Consider the following 22,295-nt stretch of genomic DNA (forward strand, 5'->3'; position numbering starts at 1 on the left):
CCCTTTCAATAGCACAATCGGTTGATCGTTTGAATGCACTGACCTTGTTTAAAAGTGGTGATTTCAACATACTTTGAAGATCTAGAAATGCACCTTTTTTTTCTATGCCTTGTATTTACCTTGTATTGGTATGGTACGTATTGGGTTGATTATTTTGGTATCAGTACTTCGTTGCTTTTTTCCCCTAAGTGTTTAGAGCCCCCGAAGCGCCCTGAGACAAAAATCCGAATATGCATGATGCGTGTCATCAGTGTAACTTGTATTTTAATTTTTGTTCTATTAAATATGTACACTTCTTTTTTTCCTGCATTTACGCAGAGTTGTAACAAAACTTACAACCTCTGCTTACAAGATTGAGTTCGGATGACAGTTCAGCGAACACCAAAGTTATTTAACTGTATGAGTTGCAAAACAGCGTTCTAAAATTTTGAGAAAATGTTGAATCAATTTTTTGAAAGTTAACTATCGTTTGTACTACCTTAAAACAACAACGAAGCACAAATAATGAAATTATAGTAAGTATTTTACTCGATACGTGAGGCTACAACTTTTTTGAGTTCAACCGGAAAAACATTATTGTGTTCGCATTTTGATACAGGAAGCCTAGAGAGAGTTTCACAACTCATGCGAGTACTACGGACGTGCTCCTGTGCGTCGTGGCGGTTTGACAGTTCGACATGAGTTCGCTCATCAATCCCCAAAGTTTGTTTGCGGCAGGTATTCCAGGGACGGCCATATTCAAGTCATTTTTCTGCGCCGGCTGCTCTGTGAGGCCGTGCTTTTTGCACGAAAAATGAGCCAGGACTCACCAAGGAAAACTCGAAAACGCTATCTCGACAGAGACGACACCTTCGTGCTGCCGCAGTCGACGGTGTTTTGGAAAAAACAACGAGAGCGCAGCGGCCCCTGTTATTCTTGATACGATGCCGAAGTCTCCACGGACGCGCAGGCATCAAGCGGTCGCCCGTCACCGTCGACCAGTGAGCCTGCCTTGACCGCAGACGGCGCAGACGATGCGCTTAGTCGCGGCGACAACGTCAGCTTGGACCCCGAGGATGTGCCCTCATCACAGGCCGATAGCTACTTTGACGACGACACTGTATGTGAACGCGCGGAGACGGATAATGGTGCGTGCGCTGAAAGTGTTGAAGAAACCCAGCTGCATGAGCCTTTTATGGATGACATATTCAGCGACTGCGGCGACTGTTCTGAGAACGATGAGACACTGAAGTTAGCAACGAATTGGAAGAGGTACTCCCGACCTTTCTAGATGAGTCGGAGTTACTAGCAGCAGATTTTGCGCTCTTGGACTCTCATACTTTGCCTGGGTCAACAACATCGAAGGCAGGGGCAGTAGTTATGATCATGGTCTTTGTGATAACTCATGTCCTCAGCTGGGTGACCTTAGGTGATCTTCTCAGCCTTATTGATGGCCTGTTTGGCTTCAAGGGGAACACTCTTCCACGAACAAAGCACCTGTTCAGGAAGGTGTGGTGTCCAGAACAAGGAGCCTCGTCAAGCACTTTTACTACTGTGATGTCTGTGGCAGCCTGCTGAACTCCCAAACTAGTGCAAGTACCATGAGGTGCTCCACTTGTTCTGTAGACAGTGACGTCTCTGCGCTGAAGGCCAAAGAAATTTTTTTATTATTCTACACTTGAAAGAGCAAGTAAAATCATTGATTGCCCGAAGTAAGGATGTTCTCTTCAAACGACTTATTCAGTTGAATGAAGAGAGCAACGAAAGCTCAGGGGCCCTAGACGACATAACAGATGGGGCTCTTCTCAGGAAACTGCGCCGGAGTGGGACTGTTGGCAGCATGAACTTGACGCTCACATTCAATACAGATGGGAGCCCCATCTTTAAATCGTCAACATCATCGATATAGCCAATCCAGTTCCTTATAAATGAGCTGCCACCTGAGTGTCGTATGAAAAAATGTTTGGTTGCTGGCCTTTGGTTTGGACGGCACCCTGACATGTCACTGTTCATGGGCAAGTTCGTGGAAGAAGTCAACAACTTTGGCCACCTGATCTGGAATACAGCATCATCAGTCATTAGGTCGACCATCCATGTTGTCTGCTGCTGCGTCGCTGCACCTGCTCGTGCTGCTGTGAATAGCACGGCCCAGTTTAATGGCTTGTTCGGGTGTCCCTGGTGCTACGCTTGCGGAGAGCATCATGAAGGTAATTTGTTCCCGTTGTGTATATTGCATTCATTGAATGCCTCACTGTTGAAAAAATATTGCTGGTGCCTAAACTACTGCTAACATATAGTGTTTTGCTAATAGTAGTAGCCTGCTATCAAAAACTTAGAATTGTAAAGCTTTTATATTTTCAAATGCAAAATGGCTAATATTTGAAAATAGAAAGCGATAGGGCCCAGTGTATCTACTATACAGAAAACCATAATTTCATCAAGTCGTTCATAGTCTAAAATAAAGCTGTGAGCCTGTGTTTAAATTACACTTTTTGCATTGTCTGATGACAAGGGCTTTGTGGTTACTGAAGCTTTTCTACCAATTTTTTGTAGGAGGCCAGAGGTACATGAATGTCGTGGCAGATGAACTGAGAACACCAAAAGGCATGATGCGAGACGTGAAATTTGCCATTGAGGTCGGCGAGCCGGTGAATAGGCTGAAAGGACCTTCCCCGCTTGCAAGGTTGAAGGGCTCTGACCTTGTCCTCGGCCAAACTGTGGACTACATGCATTGTGTTCTTCTTGGCGTCACCAAATGTTTCGCGGATGCTTGGTTCGACTCCAGCAACAATCAGGAAGCAATTCACATAGGTTGGTATTGCTTTGTAGAATACAAGTCGGGGTTCAGCCCCATTTTTTTGACGATGGACAAAACATAAGTCGTTGTGAACGAATTCCCTCCAGCTTGTCTCAATATGTGCGGAAAATGTCTGGAGTAACATGCTTACCTGTAGCTAAATATATGCTACATGGTGGGCGCAGGTTATAAGGGCTACTTGTGGTTAGTTAGCGAGAACCTTTTTAAGGAATTCAAGAGACATTGGTTTCGTACAATGCAGAAGGGTTGATAGGTGGGCTGGTTGGTATAGATTTGTGATGAAAACTTGGCAGAGAAAGAAAGCGAGGCACAATGTGTACCTGCTTTTTTCTTTTGTCTTGTTTGTTTACACGGCCTAATTTTCATCATACGTTTAATAGTTTCTGCAGTGCAAGTTTAAATAAGTTTCCATGTCTAATTCGCATTGTCTGTTTACTGGAAATCAATAAGCTTTCACGAAATTCCCACAGCTCGATTCCTTGACACAAACAATATATTATGTTGTGTGTGGCAGTTTTTTATGTGTTTGAAAAAAACTTATTCAGGTGATGTGCCTTAGAAGGCAGCCCAATGTCACAAAAGTTCATTATTACATGCATGAGCATTTGCACTGAAACAGTTTTAACTTATGTTGTAAATGAAATGTGTCGTTAAATATAAATGGTATGATTGTTAGAGAAACGTTCAGTACATACACTTCCAAAAATTCTAAATTATGCTGATCTGACATGTGAGTGCCCATTTCATATAATTATGCAAATGTGGCATGCTTGTGTCTATTGTGTCCAGCTTATGGGATTACGTCACTTCTGCAAAAGCTGAAGTCGTGTATCTTAGTATTTCACTTAACAACATAGTATTAATTCTATATATACATACACACATAGTAAAAGGTCAAAAATGCTAGCTAATGCTGCTAACAGGTGTAAATGCTGAAGCAGCAAGGCATAAGTAGACTACATCAGGGATGACAGGTTTCATTAAAAATACCATATTGGGACAACAACTTCAGAATAAAAGACTGTTGCATTTTTCGCAACAATGAAGGCTTTGCAGTATAATATATATCTACGTTTTGCTTTCGTAGTTTTCTTGCAGCAATGTTTTGTTAAAGAGCAATATAGACCGGCTTATCCACTCGAACGTGGCTTAGTGTGGCGATGCTGAGCGCTGCAGTGCCACTGAATGCGGGTCGACTGCACACTGGAGCGATGTAGTGCAGCCACTGTGGGTGCTTTGCAACATCTACTTCAACAATGGAGCATGTTTTACTCGCACAACTGTGCTATACAGTTAGAGTGACTCATCCCATTACTTGTGCGCCGCTATGGTGAAGTGCCCTGCCACACCATGATGCACTTGGTGGAGCACAGCCATGCAGTGCTGTGTTCCCCATTAGAGTGATTGAGTTCAAACAATTTTTTCTAACCTTAGTAAGCAGTGAGTGGAAACAAAATACAAAATAGAAAATAATTTGTTTCGAAAGAAAGGCAATGTAGGGGTTGTGTTTTTTGAAATGCTACAGACGACTTCTGACCTGCAGCAAATGGCCTTTGAAGTTCAAAGTAAACAATACCCAAGCATCTACCTTTATTCAGATCAAAAATTTGGTAAAAGTCATTTGCAATAAGGTAAATATTATTTCTCAAATATAGTTACAATATATGAAAAAATCACTGGCAAGTGTAAACACTCTTAATAAGAAAGACCACAGGATCAAATCATGGGAGGCTAACAGCAAACAATACTGAAGCTAAAATTAAAGCTTAGAGGGCTGTTTTTTTACATGTGAATAGCTGTCATCTCCAGTTGGTGGTTCGAACCGAATGACATTGGTAAGTAATATGCTAGAGCCTCTACTCACGAGTTGCCCTTAACTACTAACTATATCAACTGTTATCTACCCAGGACTATCGATGTTTTCTTAAGTACTTAAAAAACGATTTTTAATATATAATTATAGATGAACAGTACATTTTGGATAAAACATTTTGGCCATGGCATCAAGATCTATGGCCCAATTACGATTTTTGCGGTTTATTCTCTTACCATACACAGGCAATGGTACTTGAGTTCTGCAACTCATTTGATGTGGAGTACACTATGCTGCCATATCAACATGCTGGGAAGTAAAAAAAAAAGCCAACTTGTTTATCACCTAGTTCAGTATTTCAGCACTCCAGAGGTGTATATCTGGTGCCTACAATATATGCTTATGCTTCAATATGGTAGTGTCTCTTTTATGGTATTTTTTTGCAAAATTATGTCCCTCTTACAAAATGGTGGAATGGGTTACTTATATCACATTATACGGCAGGGCGCCCATGAACTGTCGCTCAGGTGGACAAGAGGCTGCTCTCCATCAAGCCTCCTCAGTGCTTCACTAGGCTGCCACGCTCGATCAGAGAACGCTGCCATGGAAGGCGCGTGAATGGCGCCACTGGCTCCTCTTTTATGCCGTGTCATGCTGCTCAGAGATCCTGCCAAAGCAAAACCTGAACTACGTTGTGCTTCTTGTTGAAGCTGTGTACATACTCCTTTTAGAAGAGCTGACTTCGCCACAAGTTCAGCGTGCTGGTAAGATGCTCAGACTGACTGTAGAGTGTAAAGGGTTATCCATTAAAAGATGAAAATATTCGCTTGATAATTTTCTTAGATGCAAAGTCAATGCGAAAGGTAAAATTCATGCATAAATACAGGTGAGGATAACATGGCTATCATAGCAAATACTTTTGTTCGGATGTGAAATCTTGTGTGTGTGGGTTTCTTGTTGCTTCTAAACAGTGTGGTTGTTAAAAATAATGGTTATTTAAGAGTCCCTTTATAGACTTGGGCTTTTTAAAAAAACAAATTCATTCCATAGTTAAGTTGGTGATGATCATGTCTGAAAAGCATAAAGTGCCCAAGTGGCACATAAATGGTAGAAAATCAAAACAATGCTGTGTTTTTTTCGTTCTTCATGGAAGTTAGATTTGAGAGAGGCAAAGGCAGCACACATGCATTCCACCATATGGTGCACTGCTTGGAAGTTCCACAGCTGTTTGTTGTTCGCTTGATTCTATCTAGCCTTATGAAGGTGCATCGCTTACTACAGCATGTGTTTGCAGTTCTTTGTTATACAATGGCTAGTGCCAAGCGCTTAGTGTAAAGGCGCTGAGAAGAAATGTAGAAAAGAAATAAAATAATTTTTGGGACAAAGGCGCAAGTAAGTGCAGCTTGCAAGACCGAAAGAAAGTCATTAGGGCCTTGTCACTTCACATTATGTGGCTTGCTTTTACATCACAACTTCAGAGGACATAAGGGAGATACACTACTTGTGTGGGCTAAACTTAGAAAAAGGGGGTGTGTGCATTGGCTGAGTCTGTTAGTTTCCTGTAGAAGGAATCAAAACAAAACAGTTCACATTTTTTGAACCAGCTCTATTATGAGCCAATCTCAAATACAGTTCAGAGGAGATGCCCCTTATACAGTGCCTTGCAACTTGTTACCAACCATGATTTTCAATAAGGTATTTGAAGGGCTTTTGTAGTAGCCATATGTTTCTTTGTGACTTTGTGACGGGTTCGGTAAATAAAACCAGTCGGGCTAGCTGTGAAACCTTCTTTTCTGGAGAGAAAAGCAGGTGAGCGTTTCATTTGCCTGAAAAAAATGTTTTCACAAAAACAAAAAAAAACACAAAATGGGGAATTCTAAGATCAGCAAAAGGTAGTCTCACAAACACTGGCAGTTCTCGTTAACGAGGGGAAACCCCTACGAGTCTAAACAGTCTCTCGAGTTCTTGAGTTGTAGTCCAGACGCGCAAGGATATAGATATGGCTCACAAGTGGTTGACGTTCTTTAACAGTCTAGCGGTGAAGCTGCCGTGGTGGGAGTGCATAAGCTCAGGCCCGTAGCTCGACGGCTCACTCCCGCTCCCGGAAGCCGACGTCATCTGCGGCACTGTCTTCAGCTCGAACACCAGAACCAGACCGTGCCGGGAACTAGCCAATAGCCTTGGTGGTGGTTGAATCGTCCCCAGGACCCCGTAATTGTCGTCGCCCGCTAGGTGCATGCCTTGACACCTCGGTACCTGCACCTGATCAGCTCACATTCCGCAGCCTAGCCGCGTTGATGCTGATGCTGATGACCTGTGATGAATGGCGCTTATTCACAAAAGGGGATGGGCCAAGAACCGGGCGGCAGGATACCTGAAGGAAACTAAAATGAAAATGAAGGCAATCTGAAAAAGTAGCTTAAAATAATACTACCAAAAACCAAAAATGTTTGCTGAGCAAGCGTTCAAACCATTTTTTGTTTTTGAAAGACATAACTACGAATTATAAACTAAAAATCTGAAAAGGTAGGGGTTCACTAGCATTGTCATCTTTTAGTTGCGTTGATGTAATCAAACACAGCGGAGCATACTTCCCTGTGGCAGTAACCAAATGAAGTTCCGCCAAGTGATAAAATTACTGGTAGATTTACTTGTATTCCTAGCTTTTGTAATGGGGCTACTAAAAATCTTTTTCTCTGATAAGAATAACGATGACACAATAAAAAGAAACGTTCAATTGTTTCAATTTCTTTGCACCAAAAGCATAGTGGTGACGCCTTGAGCCGAGCTTTGTTAAGGTAATCATTTAGTTGTGGACCTGCACAGCGCAATCTGGTATAAGTGACCTCTAACTGGCGAGATACACACCACTGTTTATTCCAGCAATAGTTCAAATGCTCGAAATCTTTGAATTTATCCGAATTACCTTTTCCCAAATGCATGGTGGGCCCAACCAGGGATACTGCTGCTAAAGAGTCTGCCATTTCGTTCAAATATATTCCGCGGTGGCGTGGTACCAATACCGAATGCAGTTTTTTTTACGTTTTTCGATACTAAATGCCCAAACGTATTCATCAGCTCTGAATTTACTGCCGCAGAAAGTGCATTACAAACTGATAACGAATCTGTAATGATAACTGCTAATGATTCGCTTGAGGGTAATTTGCGTAGGGCAAGAACAATGGCCAATTATTCTGCAATGAATACCGGGGTATAATCTGGGAGTCGAATTGAAAAGGACCAGTCCAAAGAAGGAGAGAAGAGAAGAGCCGCGTTCTTCCAAGCACCCACACGATTCTTCCTCTTCCTCTTTCTTTGATGCCGGGGCTCTGGATTCCTTTCTGCTATTTTCTTGAGGGTTTTTTCGTTTTTTAATTACCAGTGTTTGACGCACTGGCACAGGTAACGCATTGTCAGTAGTCCATCTTGCCGTGCCTAATTTAAAAATCACTTCACTCGTGCACTTCACTCATGAGAGACCTTAATTCTTTAATGAGGAGTTCTCTGCCTGACAATCAAAATAGACCAATTAATAAAGTTATAAATCTAAAAAGTTAGCAGCAGCACAACAATTATCATAAATATTGGTCTCACATCAACATGCCCGCCAAAAGTACTGAAGTTTAGCACCACGTCATGGCAGTTGCCTTTGACCAGGCTTACGACCACATGCACGAACATTTTTATGGTGTTGATGAGTGCCTTAGCACTCACTGTGGAGATAAATTAAACAATATGGCAGCTGTGATGATTTATTTGTGGGGTTTAACGTCCCAAAACCACCATATGTATATGAGAGATGCCGTAGTGGAGGGCTCCGAAAATTTTGACCACCTGGGGTTCTTTAACGTGCACCCAAATCTGAGCACACGTGCCTACAACATTTCCGCCTCCATAGGAAATGCAGCCGCCGCAGCCGGGATTCAAACCCGCGTCCTGCGGGTCAGTAGCCGAGTACCTTAGCCACTAGACCACCGCGGCGGGGCATGGCAGCTGTGATATGAGCTGCTTATGGCACACAGAGGCATGTGCCAATGCCAAAGTTTGTATTAAGCATGGGACAACTAGCATTAACCAACAAATATTACACACTCACCTGTGTAGCCCCCCCGCCCACTTCACAGTAAAAAACATTTACCTCCTAAAAATTCATGCTGCATTACTTAAGGTATATTGCCACGTTCTCAGAAATCTTTTTTGATTTTGATGGCTTTGTGTTGGCAATAAAGTGGCTGTTTAAAAACACAATTTGGGCATATTAGGCAAAAAAGTTCAAGTATTCACAATGAATTACGAAATAGTCCATAATATGCCCCCTTCTGCCCCTTATTGCGGGAACGATATTGAATACCGATCCTTCAACAGCAAATGAAAATCACCTGGCGGTGATGTAGCTGTACAATCGGAATATGCAGTGAACTAGAATATTTGCACTGTTGCCAATAATAAGTATAGTATATTAAAAAACAGAAGAGGGTAATTTTAGATAGTTGCAATCCAGTCAAAACCTTACATCAAAAGCTATTGGTGGTTTCCAATAGTTCAAATGCATTTTAAATATTATTGTTCCATAATTAAGCATGGGATGTTCATTGAGAAATGTTAAATCATTCAAAAGTTATAACTTTTGGCGCAAGAATAAACTAAATATGAAGCATTATATGGGCAATAACAGCGCACAAACTCACGGGACGAAGAAAATAGACACAAACAAGCGCTGTTTGTGTCTCTTCTCTTCGTCTTGTGAGTTTGGGCGCTGTTGCTGCCCATAATATATCACCATATAGGCCAACTATCTGTCCTGCTTCAAAAATCAAGTTTTGAAAACAAAAGACATAAAAGGAGTTTTCCTCTAGCCACTAGGCTTATAACTGGGACCTTCCTCAGCAGCCACGATCCTCGTTTGGTGGTTCGGCTGCTCCAAGTTTTATAAATATTTTTCTCTTCAGCCATTGACTGGTGGTTCACAATCTTCGAGTGATTGCGGTGCTTGCAGAGACAAGCTACTGTGCTGTTGTAACTAGGATTGATGTCAGCTTGCCTTAAGATATCTATCGTGCCACCATTTCCATTACAGAACTGACATGTTCAATCTAACAGTCGAAAGAAAACGGGTGTGCGGGCCTACGTGGATATTTTTGGGAATATGCTGCCAAAGTGCCCGACTGAAGCATTCATTCATGTTTTGGGTTTTTGCGCAGGCATATATAATAAAAACATTTTTAAACAGTTGTGTTCCTACACAGTTTTCTCTTCCTACAGCATGTCCTTCAAAAAACATCACTTGTGCTTGTATCGACTTGTGCCCAGAGGTTTCACTCAATTGTTTGCAGGTGCATCGACTTTTTACACCTTGCATTTCAGCCTTTGTTTAACTCAGAACTTAGCCAAATTTAGTTTTTATTAATATGATGACAAACTTGGTGAACTGGTGAAAAATAGCTTTCACAATGGTAGTAAAGCACGTTGGTGCAATGTAAACTTTGTGTCACATTCTGAGCCTCAATACGAGCAAATAATGCAATTAGCAATACAAAAGGCCACAATTACCATTACTCCATCTCAATACGCTTTACAATACTTCACCACAAACCAATTTAAATGTATCCTGCGAGTTTGAGCACAAGTATAACTTTGTGTTACTGATCAAAATGTAAGTTTCATTTTCACAAAGCATCACTTCCAGATTTAGGGATGTCTACTGGTAATTGTAAAAACGAAGATAACTGTCGAACAGAAATATATGGAGAAGTCGTTTGTGCTGTAGAGAAATCCTGAATGCCTGTACATTTGAATATGTTGAAAAGAGGAGTTAGTTTTTTTAAAGTATTGTTTTCAAATATGGTTACGTACCTTAAAAGGGTGCTATAAAGAAAAATGATTTCTCTTATGTAAATAAATTAGCAATATAAAGATGCCCGATGAAAAAACCTCAAAGTAAACACTATTGCATAGCTCACGTCAGCTTAAAAGGCATTTTGTAACACAGGTAAATAAAGCTCACGCACCACGAGAAGTTCACTGACACAGACTGTGGTCATAGCCAGTCTGATCAGTCGCCGGTGCTATGTAATGTGAAAAAAAGCTACGTAAGGTTATGCAAGAAGCTGAAAACTCGTTCAACTGAGCCAGTGCAATCAATATAGATGTATATGTCTAAAGCCTCGAAACTAATACACAGTTATTCAAAGAGTTTAAATTTGTTTGAAAATGATTCTTGGTACTTTCTTTAGCGTTTCAAAGTGTTTATGCTAAAATACCAAATCCGTTTCGGGGTCCCTTAAAAGCAGCACATGATGTGATGTGCAGCTTGCTTTTTAGCATCATCTGCATTGTCCCTGTCACTGTTGATGCTTTCTCGACCATTTAGTTCTTGTGAAAGATTGTTGTCATAAACATGGTCACTTTCATATTTTCCGGAAAAAAAATTAAGAATCGTCTCCTTTGATATGCCGAAACTACTCCACGCCTTAATGTTTACAATGAGAGAAAGCAGCGTGGCGCAGAGAACATTTTATTTACAGTAAATTTTTTCAATATATATGGCTGTGTAATCAGACGTCAACACAAAACAAATATAAAACAGGATGTATGTTGCCACCACCACCAAAAACCAGTGCTTTCTAGAAGGCCAGTGTAGTGCCGGTTACTGACACATTGCCTTCGGAAGAAGTTGTGCTGAAGTTGCATGTTACAGTTCTAGGTGTTTCTGTGCAGCCTTTGTTTTCAGTTCCTGTTAAGAGGAGGTCTTTACTACACTGTTTCAAAAATAATAGGACTGATATACATAATCACTGCCTTATGAAAACTTCATATTTTGTGTGTGACGTGTAATCTGCCCCTGTTCTCATTTACTGCACTGTTTAACCATGAAGAGGTGCAAATGTCAAAGTGGCATTACTGAAATGCACGACCTAAATTAGTTTAATATTTTAATTCATGTAATTTTTGGTTTTAGCATTGCCCATTGTGGTTTACTAGGCCTTTTGAAGTGTTCAGTTCTATTCAGAACTACAGCGTTCATTCAGTACTGAATATTTAATATCCAGGTCATCTGCTACGAGAGTTTGTCTCCCGGATGAAGACACTCTACAGTCCACGCATGATGACATTCAACCTGCATCAAGTGCTTCACCTTACGTGTTTTGTGGAAAGGCTCGGGCCATTATTGGCACACTCTGCCTTTGTGTTCGAAAGTGGCAATAGAAGACTGCGGAAGACAATCACGAGAGCAAAAAGGGTGCCAAGCCATGTTGTAGAGAGGCTCATGATGTTCCAGCAGCCGCTTCGCGTCACTAAACTACGGTTCTTTGAAACTAAGGTCAAAGATTACACCTGTTCTCTTTTTGGCTATCCTAAAACTTTGGCAGTGACATCTATTGACTCAGTATCATTGTTTGGAAATCCTGATCCTTCGCCTGAGTTGACAGCAGAGGAAATCAGTGCTTTGCACTCAGTGTTTATGTCTGCAAGTGCTTGCTATGAACATTTTCGTTTTGCCTTCAAGGAAACAATTTTGCATAGCAGGCATTATAAGAGGGCAAAAAAGAGTGATAGCAGCATTGTGCGCAATGTTGAAAAGAATATTTCCTCAACGACAGGATTGTTGTTGTGCAGAATTTCTCGCACAATCTTGAAGAAATAATTCTTTTGTGCAAGAAAATACTATGCACTGAAACTATTGTCAAGCTGCCTGGCCACATTAAGGAGTGTTTTTTTCACATGTCTCTAATCTGTGTTGAAGGTTTCGGGTATTGTTGCACCTTGTTTTTTACTTGCATTTCCAGCTGAAGAGAAAAATGTATGTGTGTGATTTAACGAACTCCATCGAACGAGACGTGCCTTAAGGGATACGTCATAGCAATTTCTAGTGAAAAAGTGCTGAAGGGACACTAAAGAACATTACAGTTGAATCCCGCAATAACCAAATCGGCGAGGAAAGCGAAAAAAGTTGCTCTTGCGGGAACTTATGTGGCATGAGAAAGCGACAGAGAAGAGGAAATTGACTAAAAAAACATTTTATTGAAAAAAGTGTATTCGCACACTGTATCAACCTTTCCTGCTATTGAGAAAACTACGCGAACACCGCTTTGTTTACGTCCGAGAACACTGCAACCATTCAGGTTTTGCTTCTAGCTCCCACGCCGTTTTCAAGCTTACCAATAATGGGGCGTTCTTCTTGCCTCCATTAATGGTGCCCTTGATGATTGTGTACAGGAAGCTGGACGAGATGCGGCATTCTTAGTAACGTACATTCTTTCTTTGCCCTGTTCTACCTGAATAACAGTTTCAGCCTTATTTACTAGGGTGATCAACTTCCGCTTTTTATTGAAGCGGGAATTTCTGTTGGCAGACAAATCTGCTTTCACGATTGCTTCATGCATTTTACGTTGGACTAAGCATACACGGTCACTGCTACCACTCTATACACGCGACGACGTGCGGCAGCAATGGGTACGCAAAGCCAACAAAGCTAGTGAACCACAACTTACTGCAGCGCAAGAAGCTCCATGTGGATGCCAATTTTGCTACCTAGTTTCGTATTACGAGTCAGCATAATAAGCGAGTATTTCCGTGCAAGTCTATTAAAACATTACCACATGACCACTGTATTGTCATCAAAGAATCTTGCGGTTTGTATTTAAAGGTGTAAAGGTGTAGTTACTGCTACTTAAATGAATTTTTGGCTTGGGCACTCTGCAGTTGCCCGTAGCGATGAACGAATGATCATCATCATGAACGCCAGCGTCCTTTTTTGTAAACAGTCATGGTGGCAGCTACCCAAGTGCACAGTGGTCATAGTGTTTTTGATATTCAAGTGTATCACTCATGCATTTGAGCAATTTAATAATGCATTGAATTATTTACACACTTTTTTCTGAGAATTTCGTTATTCAAGGACTGCTGTAGAAATATGTTTCGTAGTCGTGAGTCATAAACTGTAGTGACTCTCTTGTGCATTTACAGATTCTTTGAAAATATTTCATCGCATTAAGAACTGGGTTCCCTCAAAAGTTAGGTATTGCATGTTTTGACGGTACATCAACTTAGCCTGCACTTCTAAAATGCCATTCCAGAAACCTCAAGGTGCTTGTTTTATAAAAAAACGTTAGTTTGGAAGGAAACCAAGGTTCGGGAGTTTGCATGCTATTAGCAAGCTCAGAAGTAGGCTTTTCAGTTCATTGCATTGACAAAGTGCAGCACTCAGTTACTTTGAGTATAGAGATTCCTTCCAAGGCACCCATCGGTAAATTAAATTCTGTGTGCACATTGGCACACAGAACTGTGACACACTTTTGCACGGTAACAAACCTGTGCACATGAATATTTGTATACAGAGCTCACTTATCTTGAATTGAGTCGTTAGCAGCTATTACTATGTTCCTGAAAAAATTATGGAAACTAGCTTGGCATACTCAATCATAAATGCACACAATCAATCATTTGAAAGGCATCAGTATGAGTATGAGTGAGTGACAAGTGTCCCGAGAAAACCTAAGTATAAACATGAGTGATTACTTAGATGAGTGCAAGTTCACATGAGTGCAAGTTCACATGTAGCATGATTGTGAGGGAATGTCAATGAGTGCGAGTCAGTCTGAGTTTGAATGCAAGTGACTATTGAAGATTTGAGTGAGTGTGAGTATGAGTGATTGACGAGTGATGTGATCATGAACATGAGTGAACACTCAATGATGAGAGTAGGCGGGAGGGGGCGAATGGGTGAGCACTGAAGGGGGGAGTAAAGGGAATATCCTTCATTGAAGTTATGTGTGGATGTGAGTAAAGTGTGTGTGCAAGTAAAATGAATACTTATCAACGCAAGTACCAAAAGATTTCAAGCAAACCCCCCTCGCTCCCCCTACAGCAAATAATAACCTGACCAGATTTGGGAGGAATACTTTCTCGTTGCTCGACTAGTCCCTGGCACTTATTTAAGACCTCCCGCAAAAGGGAGGGAAGCAGTTGCTGGGGTGGCGGTGCTTGCTTCGCATTTTACAGTACCTACAAATCTGATTATGGGTTATTGTCAAGGGGTGTGAGCAGGTGTAGTATGACAATTATATTGAACAGGCAACTATGAATTGGAGTTTGTACTCATGCTTATAAAAACATTTTGCCACTAAAACTTCTGTATCTGTTTTATTACTTTTCTATGTGCATCACTGTTATTCCTGTGATACTACAAGCTTTTTGTTTACTCAAGCCTGTTTTTCATGCAATCTATACATCATACCCAATAATCGTGATCCTGTAAGACTCCAGTATATAGAAATAGTTAAATAAATATTCGGAATATCTCGGTCTGTACCCATAGTTCTCTATCACGGGGGGCGGGGAAAGTTCATCTTAACTCTCTTGCCCTACTTTAAATTGAAAGTATGAGGCATATTTTGCACACTCCCCTCTTGGGAGAAACCTGTATTTTAGGTGAAAGTGGTGACTGTATGTTCATGCACTTTCCATGCCCTTAAAGCCATTTAACGTGTGCGCTTTACAAAATCCATTCATTTCCAAACTGTTTGTGTATTAGATACCCCTGTCACAGTAGATATTTCAGTGTAATTCGAATGGAATGAGATTTCTATCTAATGAGATTACGTGGCTGCTACACAGAGATATATACCATTACAATTCAATGAATTAGGCAGGTCGAGAAACGCATTAACCGTCGCAGTCAAACAAAATGTATACCTTCTTAAGAGGTCGCATTCAGCATTACCGATTTTACCTGCATACATGCATACACGCTAATAATACAGCTTTTGTAGGGCATCTAATTTTTTGAACTAGAATGCCGTCACAAATGTCTTTACTTTTCATCTGAGTGGCACTTGGATGCCGGTGCTGTTGGCGATGATGTAAACATGCAGACGCCTTTGGGCATGTATATGCATGTATCTTTAGTGATGGCTCAGCTGCATGAGCGCAATGAACACAGGCAGAGACTCTTGCTTTCATAAAGCTACGGAAGTTCTGTTGCAAGCTGTTCACGTGCACGTGCGAGACCGTGTTTTAAAGCGAACAAATGCGAAACGCTCTGGGTTTTTGTTATGTGTGAGGTTGCACCGCAAGCCAGGTGTGCATATCTTACTTCGCATTCGGTAAAACCTAAATAGACACAATAAGGACGTTCATTTTGAAGCTTTCTTTTCTTTCATGCTGCGCATGGCGTGTTGCTTGTGATTATTCTATCAGCTGTTTGTACTGGTTAGGCGAGTCATCCTGGCTCATAGTGGTCATAAATTATGTGATATATAAAAATTTTGTGCACATTTATTTAGCAAATTCTTTCCACTTGTCTGTTCAGAAGAATAATAAAGTAATTACCAGTTGCAAGGGAGCACCCACCCTGTCTGTGTTTTTTTCAATTGTATGCATGGTAGTTATTTTTGTGCGGAACTGAATATTCAATTCAGCATACCTTCACATTTTTTATCACTCTACATTTATTTTCATCAACCTTTCCAGCCATTTGTTTCTGAATGGTCAAAATTGATATCTTGTATGATCATAATGGCGTTACTTTTTCTGGGATGTGGTGTAGCGCCATCACGGATTGAATGACACTCGTGGTTGAAAGTGTTATTTGAATCTAGTGACATTATTACCTCCAGTCTAATTATGATTAGTTTGCTTGAACCCACTATTTTGCCATAATTCAGTAAAGAAGTTTCTATATGCTTCGTTTATTTTCCAATTGAGGACGCTTTCGTATACTCCGTAAACCATTCCATACCTCCATACCTTTCCATATTTCTCCTTCCTCAAGGAATTCCTATACTCCATAAATCTTTCCATTATTCCAGAATTTTTCATATTTTCCTTGAATAACTTTCCGTATATACGACATGACTTCCATATCCTTCAACATCTTTCATAAGGAACTTTCCGTATGCCCCACATGAATTCTGTATGCTTCCGTATTTTCCTTAAAAAAATTTCCGTATATGCCATACAAGTTCCGTACGCTTCCGTATGAATCCATATTCATTCCGAATAATTCATAAGGAAACTATGTGGAGTCCATCAATATTCCGTAAGATTTCATACGGAAATTTTCAGTAGAGTTGGCATGTTGCAGCACATGAAAATGTTACGAGTGGGCAGGTGACCAATAGTTCCTCATATACAACCTAAAGGCACTAAGTCTGCCAGTACGAGACCTTCGTTAATGAATAAGGAAAGAAGTGTACACATTAGGGCTCGTTTTTCCGTGTTTTTACACAATAATATAGATATCTAACAGACAATAATGCCAAGGAAAATATAGGGGAATGTATTAAACCAAATTGTAATGTAATTATGAAGAAACGTGTGTGAAAAGATGAATTTCCGTGGGCAGCATCCCAACCTGCGACCTTTGATTGACGCGTTCAGTGCTCTACCACTGAGCTACAATGGCAGCTATCCCCCTAGTCACTTTACAGGGTTCATATTAGAAATAAACGTGGGAGTGTCAATCAACGCCACCAGTAGCCTTGGCAACGAGTGTGACACACTGTTTTGAGCCTGTTTGGCGTCCGTAGCACGTGAACTTGTTACGAGTGGGAAGCTGACCAGTAGTCCCTCGTATTCAACCTAAAAGCACTAAGTCTGCCAGTACGAGACCTTATTTAATGAATTAGGGAAAAAATTGTACACCTAAGGGCTCGTTTTTCTGTGTTTTTCAACAATACTACTGATATCTAACAGAGAATAATGCCAAGCAAACTAAAGGGGAAGATATCATCCAGTTTTCTTTTTGTACAACTACAAACTGATGTTATGCTATAAAGAGTTTGTCAAACATTGTACCAATACCACAATACATCTTGCTAAACTTAGCGTAAACACAAGTGTTCGACTTACCAGGCACAAAGAAGTTTGGACTGTACCCACACCAAGAACCTTCTATGACAATCATTGTCCTACTGACTACCTTCTTTGTTAAATTTTTTAAACCGCGAAGATATTGATCCTTCCTCTAAACAAAACTGTCAGATTAAACACTTCGCCATAATGATACATTATCCTCAATGATACATCTCTCAGAATTTATGCCCATTCTTTACTTTTTATTATTGCTTTTCATATTCATGCCACTTCATGGCCATACATTTGAAGTACTCTCTTTTTATTTTAGCACTGTTTTCATAAACTTTTTGTATTACTTTTTTGTGATGATATACCTGTATGTTTTATTCCTATTTTGTTGTACATGATTGACTGCCATTCCTGCTGCTTTCTTAACTTGTGATGGGGTCAGGACCTCGTCAAGCTCTTGAGCTTTTAGTCCTGTACTCCACCTTATCTAAAGGAAATAAAATGATTGATTGATTGATTATACCAAATAGTAATGTAAATATGAAGAATATTGGTGAAAAGATAACTTGCCATTGGCAGGATCCGAACCTGCGACCTTCGATTGACGCGTTCGATGCTGTACCACTGAGCTACAATGGCAGCCATCTCCGCAGTCACTTTATAGGGTTTGTATGTGAATTGAACGTGAGAGTGCCAATCTGCGCCACCATTAGTCATTGCGGCGAGTGTCGCACACTCTTTTGAGCCTGTTCAGCGTCACGTAGAACTTGAACTTTGTACGAGTGGGCAGCTGACCAATAGTCCCTCGTCTACAAACTAAAGGCACTAAATCTGCCAGTACGAGACCCTTTTCAACGAATAAGGTAAGTAGTGTACACCTAAGGGCTTGTTCTTCCGTCTTATTACACAATACTACTGAGATGTAGCAGACAACAATGCCAAGGAAAATATAGGGGAAGATATTGAACCAAATTGTAATCTAAATATTAGGAAACGTGGGTGAAAGATGACTTTCCATGGGCAGGATCCAAACCTGCGACCTTTGATTGACGCGTTCGATGCTCTACCGCTGAGCTACGACAGCAGCTATTCCCCTAGTCACTTTATAGGGTTCATATGTGAAATAAACGTGGGGGTGTCAGTGAGTGCCACCGGAAGCCTTGGAAACGAGTGTGGCACACTGTTTTGAGCCTGTTTGGCGTCCCGTAGCACGTGAACTTGTTACGAGTGGGAAGCTGACCAATTGTTCCTCGTATTCAACCTAAAGGCACTACGTGTGCCAGTACGAGACCCTCTTCAATGAATTAGGGAAAAAAGTGTACACCTAAGAGCTCGTTTTTCTGTGTTTTTCCAAAAAAATACTAATATCTAACAGTGAATAATGTCAAGAAAACTAAAGGGGAAGATATTATACCAAACAGTAATGTAAATATGAAGAATAGTGTGTGAAAAGAGAACTTGCCGTTCGCAGGATCCGAACTTGCGACCTTCGATTGACGCGTTCGATGCTGTACCACTGAGCTACAACGAAAGCTATCCCCGAAGCCTATTTAGAGGGTGTATATGTGAATTAAACGTGAGAGTGTCAGTCTGCGCCACCAGTACCATGGCGGCTAGTGTGGCACACTGTTTTGAGCCTGTTCGGCTTCACGTAGAACTTGAACTTGTTACGAGTGGGAAGCTGACCAATAGTGCCTCGTATACAGCCTAAAGGCACTAAGCCTGCCAGTGCAGGACCCTCGTTAATGAATTAAGGAAAGAAGTGTAGAGCTAAGAGCTCGTTTTTCCGTGTTTTACACAATAATAATGACGTCTAACAGACAATAATGCCATGTAAATTATAGGGAAAGGTATTAAACCAAATTGTAATGTAAATATGAAGAAAAGTGAGTGAAAAAATAACTTGCCGTGGGCAGGATCCGAACCTGCGACCTTCGATTGACGCGTTCGATGATGTGCCCCTGAACTACAATGGTAGCAATCCCCCCAGTCACTTTATAGGCTTCATATGTGAATTAAACGTGGGAGTGTCAATCAGCGCCGCCAGTAGCCATGGCGGCGAGTGTCGCACACTCTTTTGAGCCTGTTTGGCGTCCCGTAGCACGTTAACTTGTTACGAGTGAGAAGCTGACCCATTGTCCCTCGTTTTCAACCTAAAGGCACTAAGTGTGCCAGTACGAGACCCTCTTTAATGAATTAGGGAAAGAAGTGTACACCTAAGAGCTCGTTTTTCTGTGTTTTTCCACAATATTACTAATATCTAACAGAGAATAATGCCAAGAAAACTAAAGGAGAAGATATTATACCAAATAATAATGTAAATATGAAGAGTAGTGTGTGCAAAGATAACTTCCCGTTCACAGGATCCGATCCTGCGACCTTCGATTGACGCGTTCGATGCTGTACCACTGAGCTACAGCGACAGCTATCCTCCCAGTCCCTTTATAGGGTGTATATGTGAATTAGTCGTGAGAGTGTCAGTCAGCGCCGCCAGTAGTCATAGAGGCGAGTATGGCACACTCTTTTGAACCTGTTCGGCTTCACGTAAAGTTTGAACTTGTTACGAGTGGGCAGCTGACCAATAGTCTCTCGTCTACAAACTAAAGGCACTAAGTCTGCCAGTACGACACCTTCTTTATTGAATTAAGAAAAAAGTGTACACCTAAGGGCTCGTTGTTCCGTGTTGTTACACAATACTACTCATATATAACAGACAATAATGCCAAGCAAAGAATAGGGGAAGGCATTAAACCAAATTGTATTGTAAATATGAAGAAGAGTGGGTGAAAAGATTACTTGCCGTGGGCAGGATCCGTACCTGCAACCTTCGATTGACGCGTTCGATGCTGTACCACTGAGCTACAACGACAGCTATCTCCCCAGTCACTTTGTAGGGTTCATATGTGAATTAAACGTGGGAGTGTCAGTTAGCGCCGCCAGTAGCCATGGCGGCGAGTGTCGCACACTCTTTCGAGCCTGTTCAGCGTCACGTAGGACTTGAACTTCGTACGAGTGGGAAGCTGACCAATAGTGCCTCGTATACAGCCTAAAGGCACTAAGCCTGCCAGTGCAGGACCCTCGTTAATGAATTAAGGAAAGAAGTGTAGAGCTAAGAGCTCGTTTTTCCGTGTTTTACACAATAATAATGACGTCTAACAGACAATAATGCCATGTAAATTATAGGGAAAGGTATTAAACCAAATTGTAATGTAAATATGAAGAAAAGTGAGTGAAAAAATAACTTGCCGTGGGCAGGATCCGAACCTGCGACCTTCGATTGACGCGTTCGATGATGTGCCCCTGAACTACAATGGTAGCAATCCCCCCAGTCACTTTATAGGCTTCATATGTGAATTAAACGTGGGAGTGTCAATCAGCGCCGCCAGTAGCCATGGCGGCGAGTGTCGCACACTCTTTTGAGCCTGTTTGGCGTCCCGTAGCACGTTAACTTGTTACGAGTGAGAAGCTGACCCATTGTCCCTCGTTTTCAACCTAAAGGCACTAAGTGTGCTAGTACGAGACCCTCTTTAATGAATTAGGGAAAGAAGTGTACACCTAAGAGCTCGTTTTTCTGTGTTTTTCCACAATATTACTAATATCTAACAGAGAATAATGCCAACAAAACTAAAGGAGAAGATATTATACCAAATAATAATGTAAATATGAAGAGTAGTGTGTGCAAAGATAACTTCCCGTTCACAGGATCCGATCCCGCGACCTTCGATTGACGCGTTCGATGCTGTACCACTGAGCTACAGCGACAGCTATCCTCCCAGTCCCTTTATAGGGTGTATATGTGAATTAATCGTGAGAGTGTCAGTCAGCGCCGCCAGTAGTCATAGAGGCGAGTATGGCACACTCTTTTGAACCTGTTCGGCTTCACGTAAAGTTTGAACTTGTTACGAGTGGGCAGCTGACCAATAGTCTCTCGTCTACAAACTAAAGGCACTAAGTCTGCCAGTACGACACCTTCTTTATTGAATTAAGAAAAAAGTGTACACCTAAGGGCTCATTGTTCCGTGTTGTTACACAATACTACTCATATATAACAGACAATAATGCCAAGCAAAGAATAGGGGAAGGCATTAAACCAAATTGTATTGTAAATATGAAGAAGAGTGGGTGAAAAGATTACTTGCCGTGGGCAGGATCCGTTTCTGCAACCTTCGATTGACGCGTTCGATGCTGTACCACTGAGCTACAACGACAGCTATCTCCCCAGTCACTTTGTAGGGTTCATATGTGAATTAAACGTGGGAGTGTCAGTTAGCGCCGCCAGTAGCCATGGCGGCGAGTGTCGCACACTCTTTCGAGCCTCTTCAGCGTCACGTAGGACTTGAACTTCGTACGAGTGGGAAGCTGACCAATAGTGCCTCGTATACAACCTAAAGGCACTAAGCCTGCCAGTGCAGGACCCTCGTTAATGAATTAAGGAAAGAAGTGTACAGCTAAGAGCTCGTTTTTCCGTGTTTTACACAATAATAATGAGGTCTAACAGACAATAATGCCATGGAAAATATAGGGAAAGATAATAAACCAAATTGTAATGTGAATATGAAGAAAAGTGGGTGAAAAGTATCTTGCCGTGGGCAGGATCCGAACCTGCGACATTCGATTGACGCGTTTGATGCTGTACCACTGAGCTACAACGGCAGCTATCCTCTCAGTCCCTTTATAAGGTTCATATTTGAAATAAACGTGGGAGTGTCAGTCAGCGCCACCAGTAGCCATGGCGACAATTGTGGCACACTCTTTTGAGCCTGTTTGGCGTCTTGTAGCACGTGAACATGTTACGAGTGGGCAGCTGACCCATAGTTCCTCGCATACAACCTAAAGGCACTAAGTGTGCCAGTACAAGACCGACCTCCGTTAATGAAT

The sequence above is a fragment of the Rhipicephalus microplus genome, unplaced genomic scaffold (assembly GCF_043290135.1).
Source record: "Rhipicephalus microplus isolate Deutch F79 unplaced genomic scaffold, USDA_Rmic scaffold_13, whole genome shotgun sequence".
In the NCBI taxonomy this organism is placed as follows: domain Eukaryota; kingdom Metazoa; phylum Arthropoda; class Arachnida; order Ixodida; family Ixodidae; genus Rhipicephalus; species Rhipicephalus microplus.